Genomic DNA, 21395 nt, shown 5'->3' on the forward strand with positions numbered 1-21395 from the left:
TCAGGGGGCGGGCCGCGGCGGGGAATCCCCGGGTTGTACCAAGTGCGGTCCTGGAGGGAGAACGGAAGGAAGCCGGGAGGGAACCGCCGACGGGATCTAGACCACCAGGAGTCCACAAAAAGTCTCACCTCCCTGGGGGCTCCTATGGCAGTCGGAGCTGTGAGCAAGAACCGAGATTGGAGCCTCTGGGACGGCTTCCCCTGTCTTGTTGGCGCGCTCCGCAGGCGGGGCCTCAGGGGGTGGGGCCTGTGTTCCTTAACCCCAGCGCGCCCGGACCGAAGTCAACAATAATAGACACTGGACCAGGCGGTGCAGTAAACTGGGGACCTGGAGATCCCCTCACAACGGGACCCTGCCCTCGAGGCGCTCAAGATCCGTGAGGGGAGGCCACACAGACACAAGGCAGACAGTGTGAAACAGCGAGATACGAAATTACGGAAGAGGAAGGGACTGAGGGACGAGGCCCTGCTTTGCGGAGGTGATGGCACTGATATGGGTCATGAGGGATGAACTAGGAATTGGCCGAGAGAAACGGATACCAGGCAGCGAGCGAGAAGAACAAACGCAGAGCCTTGAGGAAATAAAAACTTCCAGTAGATTCGGGCCTGGAAAGACGGGAGGCAGAACTGCCCTTGTCGGGAGCAATGTTTTAGGCTTCAGTTCATCACAGAAAATTTACGACCTTTAAAGTAAAGGAATGCAGCTGATTTCATCGAGCAAATCCCTGGCCCAGAGGGGAGAAAAGGCTTTCCTGAGACTGCACAGGAGTGGATGGCTGAGCCGGCCAGCAGTGTCCAGACTCGGGGCTGCACCTATCATCACTCCATGTGGGCGGCTCGGGAAGAGCGGCAGCATCTCTTGCTGGTACACTCACTTGAGTCATCAGCTTGCAGGGAACTGTGATAAAACTGTCTCCAGCAAGAACCCCAGTCCAGAGCTCTGCAAACAGGCTGCTGTGAAGTATGAAAGGAGTGATTCAATGGAGCCCTGCAGGCGGTAGAGGTGACAGGTCTGTTGAAATGCAAATGGGAATGGGTGGCAGGTCTGGAAAGCTGTAATTGCTGGAGACCCAGCAGGACAGTGTATGCTGCTCTGCTTTGAAACCACAGTGAATTGCACTCAGTCCTCCTGTGCTGTTGTCTTTGACCCTCATTCCCTTTGCACATGCCGTGCGTGTTGTGTGCAGCACATTTCCCTCTAGTGGGCCTGACTCCTACTCATAAGTCACCTCTTCCAGCAAAGCTGTGTTGAGCCTGCACTTCAGTTAAGCCTTCTTACTCGGCCCCAGCCCAAGCCTAGCTTTGTCCCTTGAAGGAATGGGTGGTAGGTGTTAACATTAACTAGAAGGTGTGCCCAGGAGAAGGGGATGGTACCCATGGAGGCTCAGGGCCAATTGGCAACAGTTAAATTCCATCTTAGGAGCCAGTGACTTGCAGGTGCCTGGGGACACCATCAAAGGAACTGAGGCTGTGTACGTTGAAGGGCATATTGTCAAGGCTCTGTCTTACTGTGAGGCAGAGAGGTATTATTTCTCTCAGTTGGAGAGTCATATTGGTGTGAGGATTTCCTAATCTAGGAAATTTGAATTAATTTTGTCATGTTTGAATAGTATATGATAAAGAAGTATTGGATTTTTACTAAAATATTTATTTTTTTATCTTTAGAATATGAAAAGTTGTACTATAAAGTTCACTTAAAATTTTAGATGATATTCATAATATATAGACAAATTATTTATGCTTCACATTTAACATGCTGCTTAATATATCTTTGATTATGTTAGAAAGCCATGATGTGATGACCAATAAATATAAAAAGTGATTATATCATGATTTAGAGACCTAATGTACTTTAGAGTGTAGTTTGAAACTTGTACCTGGATTAGGCATCTCCCAGCAGCCAGAGTGATTGTTAAAACCTAAATCAGTTCCTGTTACTCTACTTAAAACCCTCCTAAAGCTTTTCTGCATATTCAATGCAAATCCCTAAACCCTTTCTGTGGGTTTCAAGGCCCTGCTTAGTCTGGCTCCTGCCCACATCTCTGACTTTACCTCTTTCTACTGTTAAATGAAACCTTATTCAAAACACTGAAATAACTGCTAGGACTTCCCCGGTGGCTCAGTGGTAAAGAATCTGCCTGCCAATGCAGGAGACAGGGATTCTATCCCCAGTCTGGGAAGATCCCACAAGTTGAGGGACAACTAGGCCCATGCACCGCAACTACAGCCTGTACCCTGGAGCCTGGAAGCCGCAACTACTGAAGCCCTAGAGCTTGTGCTTGGCAACAAGAGCAGCCACTGCAATTAGAATAGTTCCCACTCACCACAAATAGAGAAAAACCTGTGCAGCAACAAAAACTCAGTAGAGCCGAAAATACATCAATTTTTCTAAAAAAAAAGAAAAATAAATCACAGGCAAACTCCAACTGTGGAAACTTTGCCCTGGCTGTCCCCTCTTCCTGGTGCTCTTCCTCCTAAACTGTTATGGGCTGACTCTTGCCTACAAGTCAGATTTCAGAAGACCCAATCTGAATGAAATATCTCCTATCGTAATCAGCGTCTGCAGATCATCAAGTTGCTGTTCCTTTCAGAGCATTCATCACTCTCAGAAAGGATCATGTTTCTCTGTTGTTGTGTGGTTTGTTTTGTTGTTTATGACCTATCTCTCCTACCAGGCTGGAAGCCTCAGGAAAGCCAGGACCAGTTCAGCCTTGATCCCAGCTCTGTCTTCAAGCACCTAGAACAGGGACTGGCATCAACTGACTAGGTGATCAGTAAATATTTACCCCTGTTGTTCTCATCAAAAATATGCAGAAACAATTCTCACGACCCAGTGCATAGAAGTTTTGAATTCAAAATTGTAACTATTTTTAATTGAAAAAATAACATGCACATAGTCAAAAATTCAAATAGTATAAGAGAGAGCCTCTTTGCTTCATGTGTTTCTATTGGCTAGCACAGGACAGACTATTCAGTGGTCTCTTGGTTTTGTGTGTGTATGTGTGTTCAGCCTTCCAGGCTCCTCTGTCTATGGGATTTCCCAGGCAAGAATACTGGAGTGGGTTGCTATTTCCTCCTCCAGGTTTCTTGGTTATTTTTTACTTAATACAACTGTTTCTTAAGAGCTCTTGTGATTCTGAGTGTTGGCTGAGCTCCGGTGATTCTTGCTTTGAGTCTCTTACATAGTTGTAGTCACAACCACTGGAGTCATATGAAGACTCAGTGGGCTGGTTGCTGATAATGGCTTACTTATTTAACCAGCAGGAGATGCTGGCTACTGACTGGAAGCTGAATCCTAGCTGAAAACCTAAAATGAAAGCCCTGCATGTGGCCCCTCACACAGCTCAGGTTTCTCCGAACAGGGTGACTAGGCTCTGAGAGGATACATCCCAAAACAAGCATTCCAGCAGACAGCAAGAAAGCTGCTAGTCTATTAAGGTTCAAGACCAGACACTACCATAGCTTCACTTCCTCTGTGTTTTGTTGGCCAGAGCAGTCCTAGACCAGCCCAAATTCCAAGACAAAGACCCCAGCTTTCAGAATAAGCCTTCAGATCTCAGTGGCTTAAAACAAACATTTATGTCTCCCTCATATTCCAGTGCCGGGTAGACCATGTTGGTATACTATTTTCCTTCAACAGTAACTCAGATCCAAGCTGCTTCCACCAGCATCTCCATCATCTCAAAGTTCTTTGATCCCAACTGTTCAGATGGGAGAAAGGTTGCAGTGGGGGGAGAAGGGGTGGACATTCACACTGATATTTAATTGCCTTAGACCTGAAGTGACACATTCTTTGCCTACATCCTACTGGTGAGATCACATCTATTAGGAAGGTTGGGAAAAACATAGTGTTCCCCTGTTCCCTGGAAGAGAAAAATGGGGGTGAACACATCATTTTACAGATACACACACCAATTTCCCAGTCTCTTTCTCTAGAAGCATCACCATTAACAATTAACACCATTAACAATTTAGTGTGTATCCTTTCAGAAATATTTATATATATGAAAGTGAAAGTAAAAGTCACTTAGCCATGTCCGATTCTTTGTGACCTCATGGTATATACAAGAATATAAAAACACAGATGTAGCATTTGCACAGTTCTTCGTGTTGCTTCTTTACGTAACAATATATTTTCGATATATCTTAAAGAACTTCTCATATTAGACTACATAGATCTACTTCGTTACTTTTTTTTTCACTTGAAGACCACCAAATTTATTTTGTACACATTGATTTATAATATGGTATTAACCTTTTTTATTTGCCAAGAATTTTCTTTTTTTAATTGAAATATAATTGCTTTACAATGTTATGTTGGTTTCTGCCATACAACATGAATCACCCATAAATATACATATGTCCCCTCCCTCTTGCACCTCCCTCCCACCCCCTATCCCATCCCACCCCTCTAAGTTGTCACTGAGCACCGAGTTGAGCTTCTTGTGTTATATAGCAACTTCCCATACTTCATTCCTTTTAAAGCTGCAAAATAGGGAATTCCCTGGCAGGCAGTGTTTAGGACTCTGCACTTTCACTGTTGAGGGCCCAGGTTCAATCCCTTGTTGGAGAACAAAGATCCCACAAGCCAGGGGGCATGGTCAATAATAAATAAAATAAAGCTTCAAAGTATTTCATTGCATAGATGTATTATATATATAAATCAATATCATAATGATAAATATTTAGGTTATCTCCAATTATTTGCTCTTACAGTGCTACACTGAACAACCTTGTATATAGATCTCTGCTTAACTCTATTGGGAAACCTGTAGGAAGGCTTCTATAACTAATATATAGAAAATATTTTCAGAAGTTATTATGCCTCCCAGTAATATCCAGTTAGAAAATGTAGTAAAAACAAAGTCATTCATGACAGCAACAAAAACAAATATATTTAGGAGTATAACAAGAAAAAATTTACTAGCTGAAAATGAACAACATAAATTAATTCAATTGTATCAATTATATATTTAATGTATCTTAATGCAATCAATTAAATTAACTGAAGAACATACAAGAATATCTAAATGAAAGAAAAAATATAAATGTTTGGAGTTGGAAAGACTAAAAATAAAAATGTAATTTACACAAATTATGAAGTCAATATATTCCCATTACATTCCAATAGGATTTCATTGTTATGGAATTTGACAAGTTATTTCTAAAACTCATCTCAAAAAGAATACCACAAAAATATTTTTAAGAATGAGGAAAGACTAGTATAATGAAAATTGTGTGCTGCTTGTTCAAAAATAGACAAGGTTAATAATAAAATAGAGAACAAAAATAGATCCTCCCATGTATAAATTTAATATAAGATGAAGGTAGCATTTCAGATATATAGAAAAAGGAATCTCTTCAATAATTTATGTAGGGACAATTAATTATCCAGTTAGCAAAAAAACATAGTTATAATTTTTTTCTTCACACCATATGCAAAAGTAAATTCCAGATGAATTATATTACATATGACTTATAATCATAAGATGATAAAGATATCAGAAACAAGTAGAATAATTTATTGATAACCTTGGGATAGGGAAGACCTTCCTAAACAACATGCATAACACAAAAGTCATAAGGGAAAAAATAGGTAATTTAACTGTATCAAAATATAAAATTTCTGGACAATAAAACACATCATGCCCTATCAAGATTACAAGTCTTTCTTGCAGAAATGGAAATACCAATCCTAAAATTCATATGGAATTGCAAGGGATCCTGAATAGCCAAAATAATCTTGAAAAAGGACATATTTGAAGGACTTTACCCTTCAAGATATACTACAAAGCTACAACAGTAAAAAAAAAGAAAAAAAAAAGGTTGTAATGGCATAAAGATAGACACAAGGACCACTAGAATAAAATTGAGATCCAGGAGTAAATCCATACATCAATGGTCAATTACTTTTTGACAAGGATGCCAACTCAATTCAATAGAGAAATATTTTTTTCTTCAACAAATGGCTGAGACAACTGGATTTGTATATGCAAAAGGATAAAATCAGACCCTTACCTCATGTTATATACAAGACAGCTAACTCAAAATGGACCTAAACTTAAGAGCTAAAACTATTTTAAAAATCTTTGAAAAAGTACTAGGGACAATCTATATGACCATAATTTTATGAATATGATACCAAAAGCTGCTGCTGCTGCTGCTAAGTCATATCAGTCGTGTCCGACCCTGTGTGACCCCATGGACTGCAGCCCCCTAGGCTCCTCCGTCCATGGGATTTCCAGGCAAGAGTACCAGAGTGGGTTGCCATTGCCTTCTCCGGATACCAAAAGCATGGGCAATAAAGGAAGAAAAGAGCTTTTGTGCATCAAAGGAGATGATGAAGAAAGTGAGAAGACAACCTACAGAATAGGAAAAATTATTTGCAGATATATCTCTAAGGGCCTAGTATACAGAAAAAATAACAAACTCCTAAAACTCAACACCCTCTTGATGAGAATGAGAAAGGAGAGTGAAAAAGCTGGCTTTAAACTCAATATTCGAAAAACTAAAATCATGGCATCTGGTCCCATCACTTCATGGCAAATAGAAGGGGAAAAAAGTGGAAGCAGTGACAGATTTTATTTTCTTGGGCTCCAAAATCACTGCAGACAGTGACTGCAACCATGATATTAAGAGGTTTGCTCCTTGGAAAGAAAACTATGACAAACCTAGACAGCATATTAAAAAGCAGAGACATCACTTTGCCGACAGAGGTCTAATAGACAAAGCTATGGTTTTTCTAGTAGTCATGTACAGATATGAGCGTTGGACCATTAAAGAAGGTTGAGAACCAAAGAATTGATCCTTTCAAATTGAGGTGCTAGAGAAGACTCTTGAGAGCCCCTTGGACTGCAGGGAGATTAAACCAGTCAATCCTAAAGGAAATTAATCCTGAATATTCACTGGGAGGACTGATGCTGAAGCTGAAACTCCGATACTCTGGCTTCCTGATGTGAAGAGCTGACTCTTTGAAAAAGACCCTGATGCTGGGAAAGATTGAAGGCAAAAGGAGAAAGGAGTGGGGGCAGAAGAGTAAATGGTTAGATAACATCACCGAGACTCAATGGACATGAATTTGAACAAACTCTGGGAGATAGTGAAGGACAGGGGAGCCAGGAGTGCTACAATCCATGGGGTCACAAAAAGTCAGATACAACTTAATGACTGAACAACAACAAAAATAACCCAATTCAAAAAATGAGCAAATAATTTGAATAGACATTTCTTCAAAGAAGATATACAAAAGACCAATAAACACATGAAAGAGTGCTCAGTGTTGTTATTCATTAGGGAAATGCAGATCACCTTATGCCTACTATGATGGCTATGATTTTAAAAAATTGTTTTAATGGAGAATAACAAGCACTGGCAAAGATGTTAAGAAATTGGAACATTTGGGCATTCCTAGTGGGAATGTAAAATGGTGCAGCCACTGTGGGAAAGTTTGATGGTTTCTCAAAAGGTTAAACGTAGAACATAATGTATTAAACATAGAACCTACCAGTAATTCCACTCCTAGGTTTACTGAAGGCAAGGACTCAAAGAGATATTTGTATATCTTTGTTCATAATGGGGCTTCCCCAGTGGCTCAGCAGTAAAGAATCCACCTGCAACGAAGGAGACACAGGAGACTCAGGTTCTATCCCTGCGTCAGGAGGATCCTCTGGAGGAGGTAATGGCAACCCAGTCCAGAATTCTTGCCTGGAGAACCCCATGGACAAAGAAGCCTGGTGGGCTACAGTCTGTGCAGTTGCAAAGAGTCGGACATGACTGAAGCGACTTAGCACGCATGCACGAGCACAGGCACAAGGTCATGATATTCTTCACAATAGAAAAAAGGTGGAAACAACTCATGTCCATTAACAGGTGAATAAATAAGCAAAATGTGGTTTATACACACAGTGAAATGTTATTCATCCATAAAAAGCAATGAAGTTCTGATACATGCTATAACTTCTATGAATCTTGAAAATTTATACCACATGAAATGTCAGACACAAAAGGACAAATATTTTGTGACCACTTATATAAAATATATAGAATAGTCAAACTGATGGAAACAGAATGTAGATTAGAGGTTATAAAGGCATGTGGAGGAAATGGGTAGTTATTACTTAATGTTTGCAGAATTTCTGTTTGAGATGATGAAACAGTTTTGGAAATAGTGGTAATGGTTTTGCAGCACTGTGAATGTAATTAATGCCACTGAATTATTGTATACTTAAAGATGGTTAAAATGGTAGTATATGTATATATTTTTAGGCTGCTCCCTGCAACCTTAGTTTCCTGACTAAGGATACGACCTGCACTCCTGTTGTGGAAGTGTGGAGTCTTAACCACTGGATCAGGGAAGTCCTTAAAATAGTAATTTTTACATTATATATTTTTTTCTAAAAAACAGACACTATATACGAAGTAAAAAGAGAGGCAGATAGAGAGGTAGATGAGGAGAAAATATTTGCAACATGTATAACAAATTAGTGAAAATCCAAAGGATGTAAAGAACTTCAGCTGAAGAGCAGAAAACCTAATATAAAAATGGGCAATGACTTTTATCAGAAGAATAAAACCAAATGATCCACACAAAAAAATTATGCACAACTAGTGAAATTTAAGTTAAAGTATGAATGAGAGGTCATGTTACAGTCATCAGATTGGTAAAAATTAAGAAATTTATTAATATTTAGAGTTGGTGAGGGTGTGGGAAATGGAACCATCATTCCTGCTGGTAGGAGTGTAAACAGAGCTATCCTCTTGGGTGGGCACTTTGCCTACATCGCAGTCACACACACACACACACACACACACACAATTATTCAAACACACTCTTGGTCCCAGCAGTTGCACTCCAGTATATGACAGGATGAATGATTACATATGGTATACTCAAAAGATGGAATTCAGTAAAACCCAAAGAAAAAACTGGATCTGTGTGTCCTAACATTGGAAGTATATGTCTGAAATACTTCATAATACTTTTTAAAATCCAACAGGTTTATTTTTTTGTTTCTAATGTTTATGTTTTGTTTCTAAATGATGAGATTAAAGGTTCAGACTGCTGTTTGCAAGCAGTTCTCACAAATGACACCTGTGAGAGTGGACTAGCTTTACTCTCCATACATGAAAAGCCATCATGTCTGCTTTTTCTTCTTTCTTCTAGCTGTGGCTTTGTAGTCTCTGTGACATCTGGATACGCTGTATATAAATTTTGGTTGGATAAATGCAAGAATCTGGTAACAATCATCTTTAGACAGACTTACAGGTTTATTTTTATGCTTCTCTTTAAATAGTTGTTTATGTCTATAATCAATGGTCCACCAAAGATTATGAATTAAACAATACAGAACTAAAAATTAAATGGTTTAGAAGCATGAAATGGTCAAAAGGCTCAGGGTTTGAGGGAACAAGTTCATCTGTAGCTGATGGGGTCCTAGGACCCCCAACCTTTCTTACAAACCACATGAATGCACTGTTGACTATTGCTTTAAAGGGAAAACAATGTTTGGAATGAGATACTGAAGCTACATCCACCAAGGAGAGAAACTTGTGATTTGGGCATCAGTCAATATGGGTAAACAGTGCTTTGAAATGGACGGGAAAGATGACCCCTTTTCATTTTCCAAAAAGTCAGGTCAAAGTTACATGAATAAGAGGAATATAAACATCTTTTGTAGATGAGATGTGGCAGAGGTGAAGTGGAATAGAAATGGCTAGAGGGTCCTTCACATGGAAGTTAAATCCTCAAGATGTTGAAGTGTATTTGCTTCTAGCCGTGTTTAAGAGAAAACCAAACAGCCCAAGATGAAGCTTCTTCCCACAGTGTTCACCCTCCCTCCAGGCAGCAGGCAAGCCACACCTCGCCCTTCTGCATAGCCACCAGGCTCAGTGAAAACAGTTGGCTATGAAATTTCCAAGGCACTAGTAGGGTCTAAGACTGGATAAGCTGGAGACACCACTGGAAGAGCTTCAAGTCGGGGGGACCATGAGAGATGAGGAGGGGGAGACAGATGGGATTGCCTCTGCAGCCTCTTTCTTGAGGCCCCAGCCATTACTGAGGGGTCAGGGGAAGGGGGCAGAGTAATTGAGACCCACTTTCCACTTGCAGCCCCCAACCCCCCGCCCCCAGGTTTCTAAGGTTTGGGCTGCTGACCTATGTGAAAAGCAGCTGACCCTGTGTGCTGCAGTTTTGAGGACAGTGTGTGAAGAGTTATCCGACCCAGGTGAGGAGTGTCCCTACTCATATCATTGTCAGAGGTGGTCAGTGCCTAGTTCTTACTTGGAGCACAGCAGTGAAAAGTGGCTGCCCCTCCCCTCCAAATAAAGATTCAGTGTTAAATTCATGGAGTTTAAGGAACCTGAGTCAACCAGAAGTAGACGTCTCAGAGGCCAAAGAGAGACCTAAGCCATAAATTGGGGGATCATCAGCTTATGGATGGAAGTGAATGAGGTCATCCAAAGAGAGTATGCAGTGAAGAGAGGGCCTGTGAGGGAACCTGGAGGACACCAGTATTTCAGGGTGTTCTAACCCAATCAATCAAAGACCACTGGGGACAATCCATAGTCCAATGGAGTCAGGTTTATTGACCCATTGCTATGAGGAAGATAGCACATCAGAGGAATCAAGGAGTGTCCTACCATACACAAAGAAAAAGAGTTCTTATAGGATCTGAGAGAGGTGGAATTAGGTGAAATGTAAATCAGGCAGTATTTTGATAGCTCAAAGCAAACCAGAGCTGTGTGTAAAGTAGCTTACATCAGGTCTGGACTGCTCAGTGGACTCAGGGTCTTGTTTCCTCGGAAACAATAAAGTTAAGGCTCATCTGGAATACATGTTTAGAAGTCCCTTTTCTGAATCTCTCCACACCTGGGTTGTAAACCCTGTCCTCTTAGTGATTTAGCTCCTCCAGGCAAGAGTTCCATTCCTATTCTAAAAGCAAAATTTCTGATAGTCTATGATTTTAGAAAACAAAATTGTTCAGTGAGTAAGAAACAGTCACTCCAAGAAGAGGGTTGTTATGATATTTTATAGCTGCAGTATGTCTCTGGGAAAAATTTTGTTTCTTATTAATTTTGCATCTGGCTTTCTGTCTGTCTGTTATTCCAGCCTGATGAACACCACAGCAGGTTTTTACAGCCTGAACTAATTTTTATATTTTCAAGGGACACACAAAGGAGGTGGAATCTGCAAAGACTGAGTGTAGTAAGTAGGCAGTGTGGACAAAAAAATAATATGTTGCCTGTCAAGTAAGTAAACAAAGAATGTTTCCTGCCATCAAGTCATCAGCCCCTACAGTTACCCCCTACAATGGGTGCACCCTGAGGGGGAATTCTGGATGGAGAAAAACAGTATACTAACCCTAGATAGTTTTTAAATGCATCAGTTCAATTCAGTTGCTCAGTCATGTCCAACTCTTTGCAACCCCATGGACTGCATCACAGCACCCCTTGTCCATCACCAACTCCCGGAGTTTATTCAAACTCATGTCCATTGAGTTGGTGATGCCATCCAACCATCTCATCCTCTGTCATCCCCTTTTCCTCCTGCCTTCAATCTTTCCCAGCATCAGGGTCTTTTCCAATGACTGCGTTCTTCCCATCAGGTGGTCAAAGTATCGAAGTTTCAGCTTCAGCATCAGTCCTTCCAATGAATATTCAGTAATGATTTCCTTTAGGATGGACTGGTTGGATCTCCTTGCTGTCCAAGGGACTGTCAAGAGTTTTCTCCAACACAGTTCAAAACCATCCCAAAGGAATAATTTCAGTAAGCCTAGACTCTTGCATCTTCTCATACATAAAAGGGCACTAAAAGTTAATTTGTGACATCTGGTATCTTGTGTATGAATAGCAATAATCTTTGAATGTTCACTACACATCTTTTTTTTTTTTTTTTTTCAGGAAAAATTCCTTGCTCCTTCCTTACCTCTTTTGAACAGTCCTTCAGAGCTATCTGAGAGGCTGCCATCCCAGGTTATAATCCTCAGTAAGGCTGCAAATAAAACGTAGTTCTCAACCTTTACGTGGTGTACTTTTTTTCAGTCAACAGTAGAAAGAAAACTATAAAGTCTTAGGTCTCACAAACCAGGAAGATGACTGTTGATTATGAACACTAGGAGGTCTAGTACACTGTGCACTGTAGAATAAGGTGGCCACTAGTCATAGCTGAAACTCCAATACTTTAACCACCTGATGCGAAGAACTGACTCACTGGAAAAGACCCTGATGCTGAGAAAGATTGAAGGCAGGAGGAGAAGGGGACGATAGAGGATGAGATGGTTGATGGCATCACCGACTCAAAGGACATGAGTTTGAGTAGGCTCCGGGAGTTGGTGATGGACAGGGAAGCCTGGCAGGCTGCAGTCCATGGGGTCGCAAAGAGTCATAAGCAACTGAGCGACTGAACTTAACTCAGCCCATAGGTTGCTATTTAAATTTAACTAAAAGTAATTAATTGGATTTAATTTTTAAATAAATTCAAATAAATATTTCTCTTCCTTCATGGCACTTAACCTCATGTCAAATGTTCAGTAGCCACAGGCTAGTCTCTACCCTATTGGACAGTGCAGCTGTAGAATAAACTCACTACCATCGCCACACTCCATCTCCCAACAAGCCCCGGGCCCCTCTTTTGAGACGCTGGCCTCTAGGACTTCTGGGAAATGTAGTTTAAACAGCGTCCCAACTCCGAAAAGGTTCTAGCCACGAACTAAGGCTCCCATGAGGCAGTGCGTGGTCAGTTCCGGTCCAATTCACCGCGGCCGCCAAGTGTGCCGTGAAGGGCCCGAAAGTTGGCACCCGAGACTTAGTGCAACGGTGACTTGAGATGCAGGAGTCTGGAGAGACCGCGCTGTGCCTCTCCCTGCCACTGCTTAGGTCTCCTCCGCTCCGGAGTTGTAGAGACGCCTCAACCCAAGGGGAAGCCGACCGGGCCCCAGGGAACCATAGTTACGCTCCAGCCACAACCCCTAGGGGACTTGAAAGCAGCGTCCGACGGCGGGCGGTGGGGCCATCCCTGACGGGAAGCGCACGCGCAAATGCCGGGCCTCAGGGCTTCTGTAAACACAGAAGAGCGCCTGCGCGAACGGAGCGCCTGGGGATGGACACGCGGGGGCGCCTTAGCGAAGATAACAGTAATAAACAGTAATGTAACAGTCCCGTTATTTTTCTGCCTTTTTTTTTTTTTTTTTTTTTAATGGTTTGCTAAGCACAGCTCCCTTCATTGCGTCTGTTAATCTGATCTTTGGAGCACTCATTTTACCAGTGGGACAGCGGGTCAGAGAAAGTGATACAGCGAGAGTATGCTAGGGCATCTTTGCTTGTGAGGGACCAACGATGGTTCAGGATGCAAGGACTCTAGACTCTGTCTCTGAGTTGCTGTGTGACCTTGGTAGTTCTATTCCCCTGAGGACCTAAGCTTTCTGATTTGTAAATGGAAGTAGGATATTGGAAGGATCAAATAAGATGCAGAAATGAAACTAAGTGCCGAGCAATCTATAAGGGCAGAAGATTATTATAATCGGTGATTGCAGATTGAGGAACTATTTCATCATACTACAAATTGCAAAACTGAGGGCCCCTACAGGGGCAGGAGCTTGCTCCAGGTCTCAGCAGTCTGTGAGCAAGGGCTAAAACCCAGGCTGCCAGCTTTGGGCTTGGAGCCCTTCCCTGCACCTCCAGGATTAGTTGCATATAGGCTTAGAGAGACAGACTGCACTCAGAGTCCGGAGAAGCCCCTATTCCTAATCCTTCTCCTACCTGCTGGTCCTAGTGGAGGAAGACCTGCTCTGTTGAGATGACTACGAAAGGCAAGAAATTGAGGAACTGGAGAATGCTGGAGACAGAGGACAGTGTGGCAGAAGCTGTACAGATCCTACTTCTCAGAAGAGTAGCCCAGGTAAGGGAAGGAGCTCAGATGTGACAGATGAGGGGCTAATGTTAAGGGGACCGACCCTGAATGGAAACGGGTGGTCTCTATTTCTGAACCTGGGTGCTCAGGTGATTTCATTTGGGGCTCTGACAGCTACCCGTGACAGCTGGAGGTGGTACCTGGGCTGGCTTGGATGCTAAGGACAGGAAGTGATACAGGTTGAGCTGAGAGGCTTTAGGAGCCACTCCCCCAACCAGGTGGAGCTGCCAGGTGGCATCGTGGGCAAACCATACTACCAACCAAGATCCTGCCCTTTTCTGTGTCCCTTGGAGTGGGGCTGTACCCAGTTGTTTTTCTCTGGAGTGCTCTTAGAAGTTCTGGACATAGGTTTGGCAGGGGCTTGGAGCCACTAAGGTCTGGTTGCAAATGGGGCCTCCTCCGGCAAGTCATGAAAGGAAGGTGTTTGTAGAAATAGAAATTCAAGATCTTCCTCATCTCTAACTGTCTCATTCTCTGGGCCTTCACCTGTCTCTGTTTTCAGCAGGGGAAACTGAGGCTAACGGAAGAAAAGACTCTCTTCAGGACACACAAGGAGCTGGCGTAAAACTGGACTACTAGGATAGGGATCTTTCCATGACATGGCAGTGATCAAACATCTTCGTCAAACATTTATTGAGTGTCTAATGTATACACTGAGAAGAGCTACCTTAGGGTACAAACAGAAGCCAGGATTGCAATCAGACTCAGCTTTTAATTTGCCCTCCCAGTGACTTAATGCTGTGATTCTTGGTGAGTCACTACCCTACTCTGAGCCTCACTGTCTCTAAAGTGGGAGTGGTAAGCCGTATCCAGGGCTATCTGAGGTGTAACTATGAATTAAATGAGTTAAGAACTGTTAAGTGCATATAATAGCACTGGGCGCATGGTACCGGCTCAGTAACTGTTAGCCGCTCTTTGTTACTCATGAACACAGGTGGAGGCCAGCTGGAGATAGGGTTCTCCCAGAGTCTGGTAGGGGTGGAGATGCCACCACCCCTGATCTGTCTGCCTCCCAGATACCTCCACTCTGCACCCAGGCAGCCTGTGTTTGTGAAAGTTGAGGGGTGGGAGGCCTTCGGATCCCCATTTCTCCCTCTGGCACTGGGAATCTGGCAGGGAGCATTTACACCTCCACACACATGTGATTCATGTTCCTGATGACCTGGGTCCAGAGTTAAGGTGATTCTTGCCCAGAGCTGCACAGTACAGCCCTGGGCAGTGAGACCAGAACCATGACCCTTCCTCCCTGCAGGGCAGAAGTCCCAAAAGGCTGACAGCAGGGTCTTGACCTGTGTGTGTCCCCTGAACAGAGCAGGAGCTGGGGACAGAGAGGCACCTGGTGGGAGACAGGGCCCAATATCAGATACCCTACCCCCAGCTCACCCTGTTTGAAGGTGGCGGTCTAGTCCACTGGTACTTTCAGCTCTGGTCCAGGCCACCCTGGTGGAGGTCTGGTTCAAACCCCTTATTTATAGAGAAAGAAAGAGATGACCAGAGAGGCCACGAGCTCACCCAGAGCCCCACAGTAAGGTGGGGGGTGGGGGTCTAGGCCAGAACTCAGGTGTCCTGGTGTTCGACCAGGGCTCTGCCTGGCAGCTGGTTAGGAGGGGGCAGGCTCCATCTCTCTTTTCCCTCTGCCACTGCAGTCACACTTGGAGCCAGATGTAGACACCTGGGTGCGTTGTGGGTTGGGGCATAGCAGGGTGGGGGTGGGTGCACAGACAGGTAAAGGAAAGGGGAGTAGAGGACCTGGTCAGAGAGCAGTCCAGAGCCGAGCTGGGGTGGGTGGACTGGGGAGCTCTCAGTGGTGTGTGTGTGGCTGCTGCAGGATTCTAGGGCCTTATTAATCAGTCTGAGGCAGCAGAAGATAAAAATACCATGGGAGCACACTCCTGGAGGAGGGTAGCAAAGCAGATTCAGTAATGAGTCACAGAGCCCAAGCCCTAAATTTAGAAGGTGCTGAAGGAGGCAGCCGCCCCCGGGGAAGCACCGTGGAGATGCCCACTAACTGGGGGTACCAGTGCATCAGGGCAGAGGGCAGTGGTTGGCAGGAGTCCCCAACACAGCAATGCCCCAGGAAAGCTGGGCTTCTTCTAGGCCTGGCCCAGGGACGAAGTTTGGACCTCAAGATGAACCCTGACCCAGGGAACAGTCTTCAGCCCCACTCACTGACAGAGCTCCTAGCAAGCCTTCCCCACACGAGCCCTTCAAAGGGTCCTAGACACCAACCCCTGGGGTGTGGACATCTCAGGACTGTCCTGCCTGCTGGCTGGGCACAGCCAGGCTCCCTGGGGTCTGCTGCTCTCCTGGGGCACTGTTGTCAGACACTGAGAAGGGGGCTGTGTGGATGCGAGGAGCTCATGCCGTTGAGTGAAGGCCTCCCAAAGGGGACCCCTCCAGGCCTTTGTAGCTCTGTTAGGAACTGGGGTGAGGAGGGGTGACAAGATGTTATAATGCTCTATTCTCAGCCCTCCAGGTTCCAGGTGAACCTAGATTGTTTCTTTTTCTCCAGGTCAGAAGAGGGAGGCCCTGCCATCAGGTCAAGGAGCAGAGACTTAGAAAAGAGGCTATGCCTTGGGGACAGCTGCCAGACCTGGGGTAAGGGAGCTTAGGAGACAAGAATTGATAGTAGCTGTGGTGTTTATTGAGTGATTGTTGCTTGCCAGGCACCGTGCTAAGTTCTCCTTGTGCATGATCTCACTTCATCCCGGAGGCAATGATGTAAGTCCCACTAGCCTACTTGTTCATAGAAATGGGAGTACCAAGACAGAGAGGTTAAGTAACTTATGCTGGATCATGCAGTAAGAGGTTCTAACCCAGACGGCCTAGCTCCCTAGCCCAGGCTCTTAGCCATTATGCTAGACTGCTGAGCAGGGTGTTTTACCCTGTCTGTGCTGCCTCCTCTCCTGTCCTTCCCTCCCAGTCCTCCAGGGACTGGGAGCTTCTCTCTGGGCCTTGCAGGGTCTTGATGCCCAGGGTGCTCCTAGGCTTAGAGGAAAGAAGAGACTAACAGAGCTCTACTGCATGCACCCCCCACCATGCAGGAGTCCACAGTTTACAGAGCCCACCCAGATGCCCCAGGCCAGGAGAGAGGCATCTTAAGCACCTCAGCAGGTAAACAGACCAGATAAGGTGCCGGGCCTTGCCCACAGTCAGTGGGCCCAGAGTAGAACCATGGAGACTCCCTCTTTGGGAGGGCCCCAGACCCAGATAGCCAGCACCCCCTCTGCAGGCCTGCTCCTTCTCCTGCTAATGTCTGTTAGGCATTGCTGCCTGCAGGAACCCAGTTCGATTGCTGGGTCAATGCAACCTTCTGAAAGCCCTGGAGTTCTCTGTCAGAGGCTCTTGATCCATCTGCTTGACCCCAGGCCCTCCCTTCAGCTCTGTGCTCAGGCTGGGTGGCAGTGGGGGTGGAGGTGTCTTTATGTGTCTTTTGGGGAGGACTAGGTTGTCTGGCTCTTTTACCAGGGCAAGAACTCCAGCCCTGGGACAACGCCTTCTTTTCTGGAAGCCCCCACACCTTCCTTCTTTTGGTTTCTTCATATTTTTTCATCTCAAAGCTGAACCCGCAGTGCCCTGACAGAACAGTTTCCACCTCCTGGAATTAGTGGGGCCTCTGGGGGAGCTATTAGTATCACCCTTGAATAGGGGAAGGGTCAGAGGGCCCACCCCCAAACCCCTAGGCTATTGTTCCTGGGGGGAAGAGGCTCCTTTGACAGGCCTGCTTGAGGAGCTCAGACCTGCCGGGGACACAGCCTGGCCCAGATGTAACAAGACTTCCCTTGTACCCCTTCTTCCCCCTGCCAGAGATCACACGTGGAGATACCATGGATAGGTTCTGTTTCTTGCTGGGCCTTATTTTCCTCATTTTTCAAATGGGGCTAAGGAGTCCCAGCATGACCTTCCACCTAAGGTTATTGTGAAGGTTAGACAAAATGAGTGTGGTAGACTCTTACTCTGCCCCAGGACCTCTTCACAGAAAGGATGTGCCAGGCCGTTTGTGTGTGTGTGTGTGTGTGTGTGTGTGTGTGTGCGCGCGCGCGCGTGTGCACACACACGTGCACACAACAGCTGTAACCCAGGTGCTGACCGCATTTCCAGGGCAGGTAAGAGACTGAGGTCTGTGAGGGGACTGGTGTGTAGCTCTTTGAGTCTGTGTGATGTGGGTATGACAGGGCCCCAGGTGTAAGGTTGCCAGTTTTAGCAAATATTTGAAACATGCTAACAATGATTTTCCTCGTCTGAAAATCAAATTTCAGGATGTGTCCTGTGTTTTATCTGGCAGCCCTACTTGGGTGACCTGCCGTACTCAAGCCAGTGTGCCCCTGTTGGACTCCCACGCATGAGACTGAGATGCTATGTGGCTGTGTGGACTGAGACAGGAGATGGGTGTGATCACGAAACCAACTGGTATCATTTCAACGGGGCTCCAAAAAGCTTCGATACCATAGTCCTTTATGTCAGCGTGGAGAAGTAGTCAGCAAGAGCAAAGTTGTAGATAAGAAGTGATTTATGAGAATAAGACCCTTGTGAGGCTTACAAGCAGGTGGGTGGGAAGTGCCCCCAGAACTTAGTGGGCTACAGTTTTATAATCAAAGGGAAAGTAGGGAGGGGGAGAAGACCTTCTTTGTCCCTCTTGAGTAGACGTGACATTTCCATCATCAGTTCCTCCCCCAGACAGGGCAGGGAACTTTACTTGTCCCTCCCCATATGGTTAGGCCAGGACTGTCATAGCACTTTCGAAAAATATTTTCAGGTCTCAATACAGTGAGGGTCTTTCATTTCAAAAAGTCACCTTCCCATAAATGATGGGGTTTTTTTTGTGTGTGCACAGAGCCTGTTTTGGGGGTCATTAACTTATTGAGCTCACTGGTCTGGATGTAGGTCTCCTGCCACCATTGTTTTATTATTTGGGGGCATGTCCTGTGCTTCTGTTGCATGGTTTTGTTGCTAAGCAAGCCTGCTTAGTTTTGTGGTTAAGCAAACCTGCTTTTTCGATTAATCATTAATTTACAGGAGTTTCCCATATTTTTCTACTTATAATCCCCTAATGGGATTAACTGTTTAATCACTTATTTTTGTCTCTCTATTCTGTCCCTATCACAGCACTTGGCTGTGACAGCGTCACCAGCAGGAGAAGGGGTGTGGGTAACTCTGACTGTGTGCCTCTCTGTGATTCCCTCAGGCTCTAGCAGCTCACTCAGGGCAGTGTTTGAGCTGTTTGCTCAGTGAGGCCCAGCAGGGGTAGGAGACCCACCCTGGGCAAACACTCAGATCCGGCTCCAGGTGGGACTAGGGTGCTGAACCTGTTGCTGCCTGCCATCAAACTGTAAAGGACACATCCCTCAAGGCCATGCCAGCCCTGGGGGCCTCAGAGTGCTCTGTCCTCAGCCCTTCCAGGGGGGCCTCTGGAATCACCTCTCTGCTGCTTCCTGGTGACATCACACAGATCATTGCTCAGTCTTCTAGAATGGTGCCCCCAGGATACTGCCTCGTCCCCCTAGGCAACTTGGGAATTTTCTCATCCAAACTGGCAAGGCCGGTTACCCCAGAGGAGAGGAGCTGGGGGAAGCAGGGGTCAGGGAGGCCTTCTCCTCATCTCCCAGAGGGGAGATCGAGGTAGCCATCCATCTGTCTGACTAGATGGTGAGTAGGAGGGAGCACCAGGAGCAAGTCAGGACCTGGTAGCCCCTCATTGTCTAGGACACTTGGGCAGGGGAGGAATCTTGAAGCAAAGAGGGTTGTGACTGCCCCAAGGTCACCCCCAGGGTAGTGAAGGGGGTGGCATGTAGTGGGGAGCAGGGACAGAGCCTTGGGTTAGGAGCTGGGAGACCTAAGATCTTATCTGTGCTCTGACTCTGCTGCTTGGGCCTTTGTTTCTCCATCTGTACAGTTTGGGGCTGCAGCCAGATGATGTTAGTCTATAGGTCTTTAGTCCTGATGGGAACTCAGAGAGGGGAATTGAGAGAGGAGTGTTATGGACCAGGTCATGGATGGCTCCAGGCAGGTGTCCTGACTCTGTTCCAACAGCTGGCAGGGGTCAGTGAGCAAGAACAGGTGTGAATATCTCCAAACAACCCCTCACCCCATTCCGGGAGCCCTACTAGGTAGTTGTGGTCCCCAGATGGCTTCTGTCTTACTTTGATTCAGGGGCGTTCCTATGCCTCCTACACCTCAGCTTCTCTCTCTGTGAGGGAAACGTGTAAAACCTGCACTTGCTCAGCACCCTGGGTCATGATTCCTCACATTCTTATGATGCCTCTCAGCTTGCTAAGCACCTTCTCTTTCTCATACACGCTCCTGCCTTCCACGCCCACTCTGAGTCCTGCTTGGTGCTGTCCCCATCCTGGGGCTGGGGCCTGGAAGGGCACTTCCACCCAATCCACTTTCTGTTGAGGAGCACTGGGACAGGGACTGCAGGGGTCAGACAGGGTCGTGCTTCGCCAACCTTTTGCACTGTTTACTCTTTCACGAGAACCTTAACAACCATCCTATCAAGGTATTTCCTTAACACTTTTTGCAGGAAATATGCCATTTTTGAACAGTGTATTTATTCCTCCCTACCTTTCCCCTTCCAATTTATATTTTTAGTTATTTGGGGTGAAACCAACATGTATACAACTCTTTTCCTTGCAATAATTCTCAAGAGAGTAGGTATTATTATTCTAGATGAGGAAATTGAAACTCAGGTGACAGGACATGTCACCTGCTCTTGGCCACACGTTTAGGAAATGGTATCAACAGGATTTGAACCCAGGTCCACTTTGCACTTCCAGGCTGTGGGAAGCAGGGATCGACAAGTCCTAGGACTCCTCTCCAGGCTCCTCCCCCAGGTCCTCCATCCCAGCCCTCCTAGCCTTCTCTCTGCCGCTCAGGGTTGTTTGAGACTGGATATGAATCTGCTTTGATCCAAGCATGTTTGGGCGGTTGTTATGAACCTTTGAGCCAGAGATACCTAAATTCCTGGGGGACTGGGAGAGCCTGCAAGGGCAAATTGTTGATGAATGAGGATTTATGCTCCAGCCAGCCTGGCCTAAACCTGCAGGCAGGGTTGAGCCCAAGGCATGGCCACCTGATCCCAAGGGTACCAGGTCACCCACCTTTTCTGACCCAAGACCCAAAAGACTCATTCTTGGTTAATCTATATTTGGATTTGAGTGCTGGTTTGATTTCTGCCATCTCTACCTCCCTGAATTTGTGTGTCTCAGACTGGCAGTGCTCTCGAGGGTGGAGAAGTCCTGTGAGCCTGTCCTCACTGCTATCTCCTGCTGTCACTTCAGCCTTATCTCTTCCTCCCAGGACTAGGCGATGGGGATGAGAGGTGTACTGTCCTGGTGCCTGCTGTCAGCTGATGTGTGTTACTGGGGCCCTAAAAAGGCAGAAGCCGCCAGGCCAGTGCTCCTCTCCCTTTTCCTCATGGCAGATCCCAGAGGCTACAGTTCACAAAGCCGTCTCTGTATACCCCTCTTATGAGTCTCATCAGCCTCGGT

The 21395-nt window shown here is 45.5% G+C and overlaps 1 long non-coding RNA gene across 1 annotated transcript; it reads left to right on the forward strand.

Moving 5' to 3' along the window:
- Positions 1-1015: 1015 nt before the first annotated feature.
- Positions 1016-12018, forward strand: LOC139037125 (uncharacterized). The gene is made up of 2 exons (XR_011489946.1): positions 1016-11763; positions 11898-12018. It is a non-coding gene; the product is annotated as an uncharacterized lncRNA (long non-coding RNA).
- The last annotated feature ends 9377 nt before the right edge of the window (positions 12019-21395 follow it).

Source organism: Odocoileus virginianus, chromosome 10, assembly GCF_023699985.2.
Source record: "Odocoileus virginianus isolate 20LAN1187 ecotype Illinois chromosome 10, Ovbor_1.2, whole genome shotgun sequence".
In the NCBI taxonomy this organism is placed as follows: domain Eukaryota; kingdom Metazoa; phylum Chordata; class Mammalia; order Artiodactyla; family Cervidae; genus Odocoileus; species Odocoileus virginianus.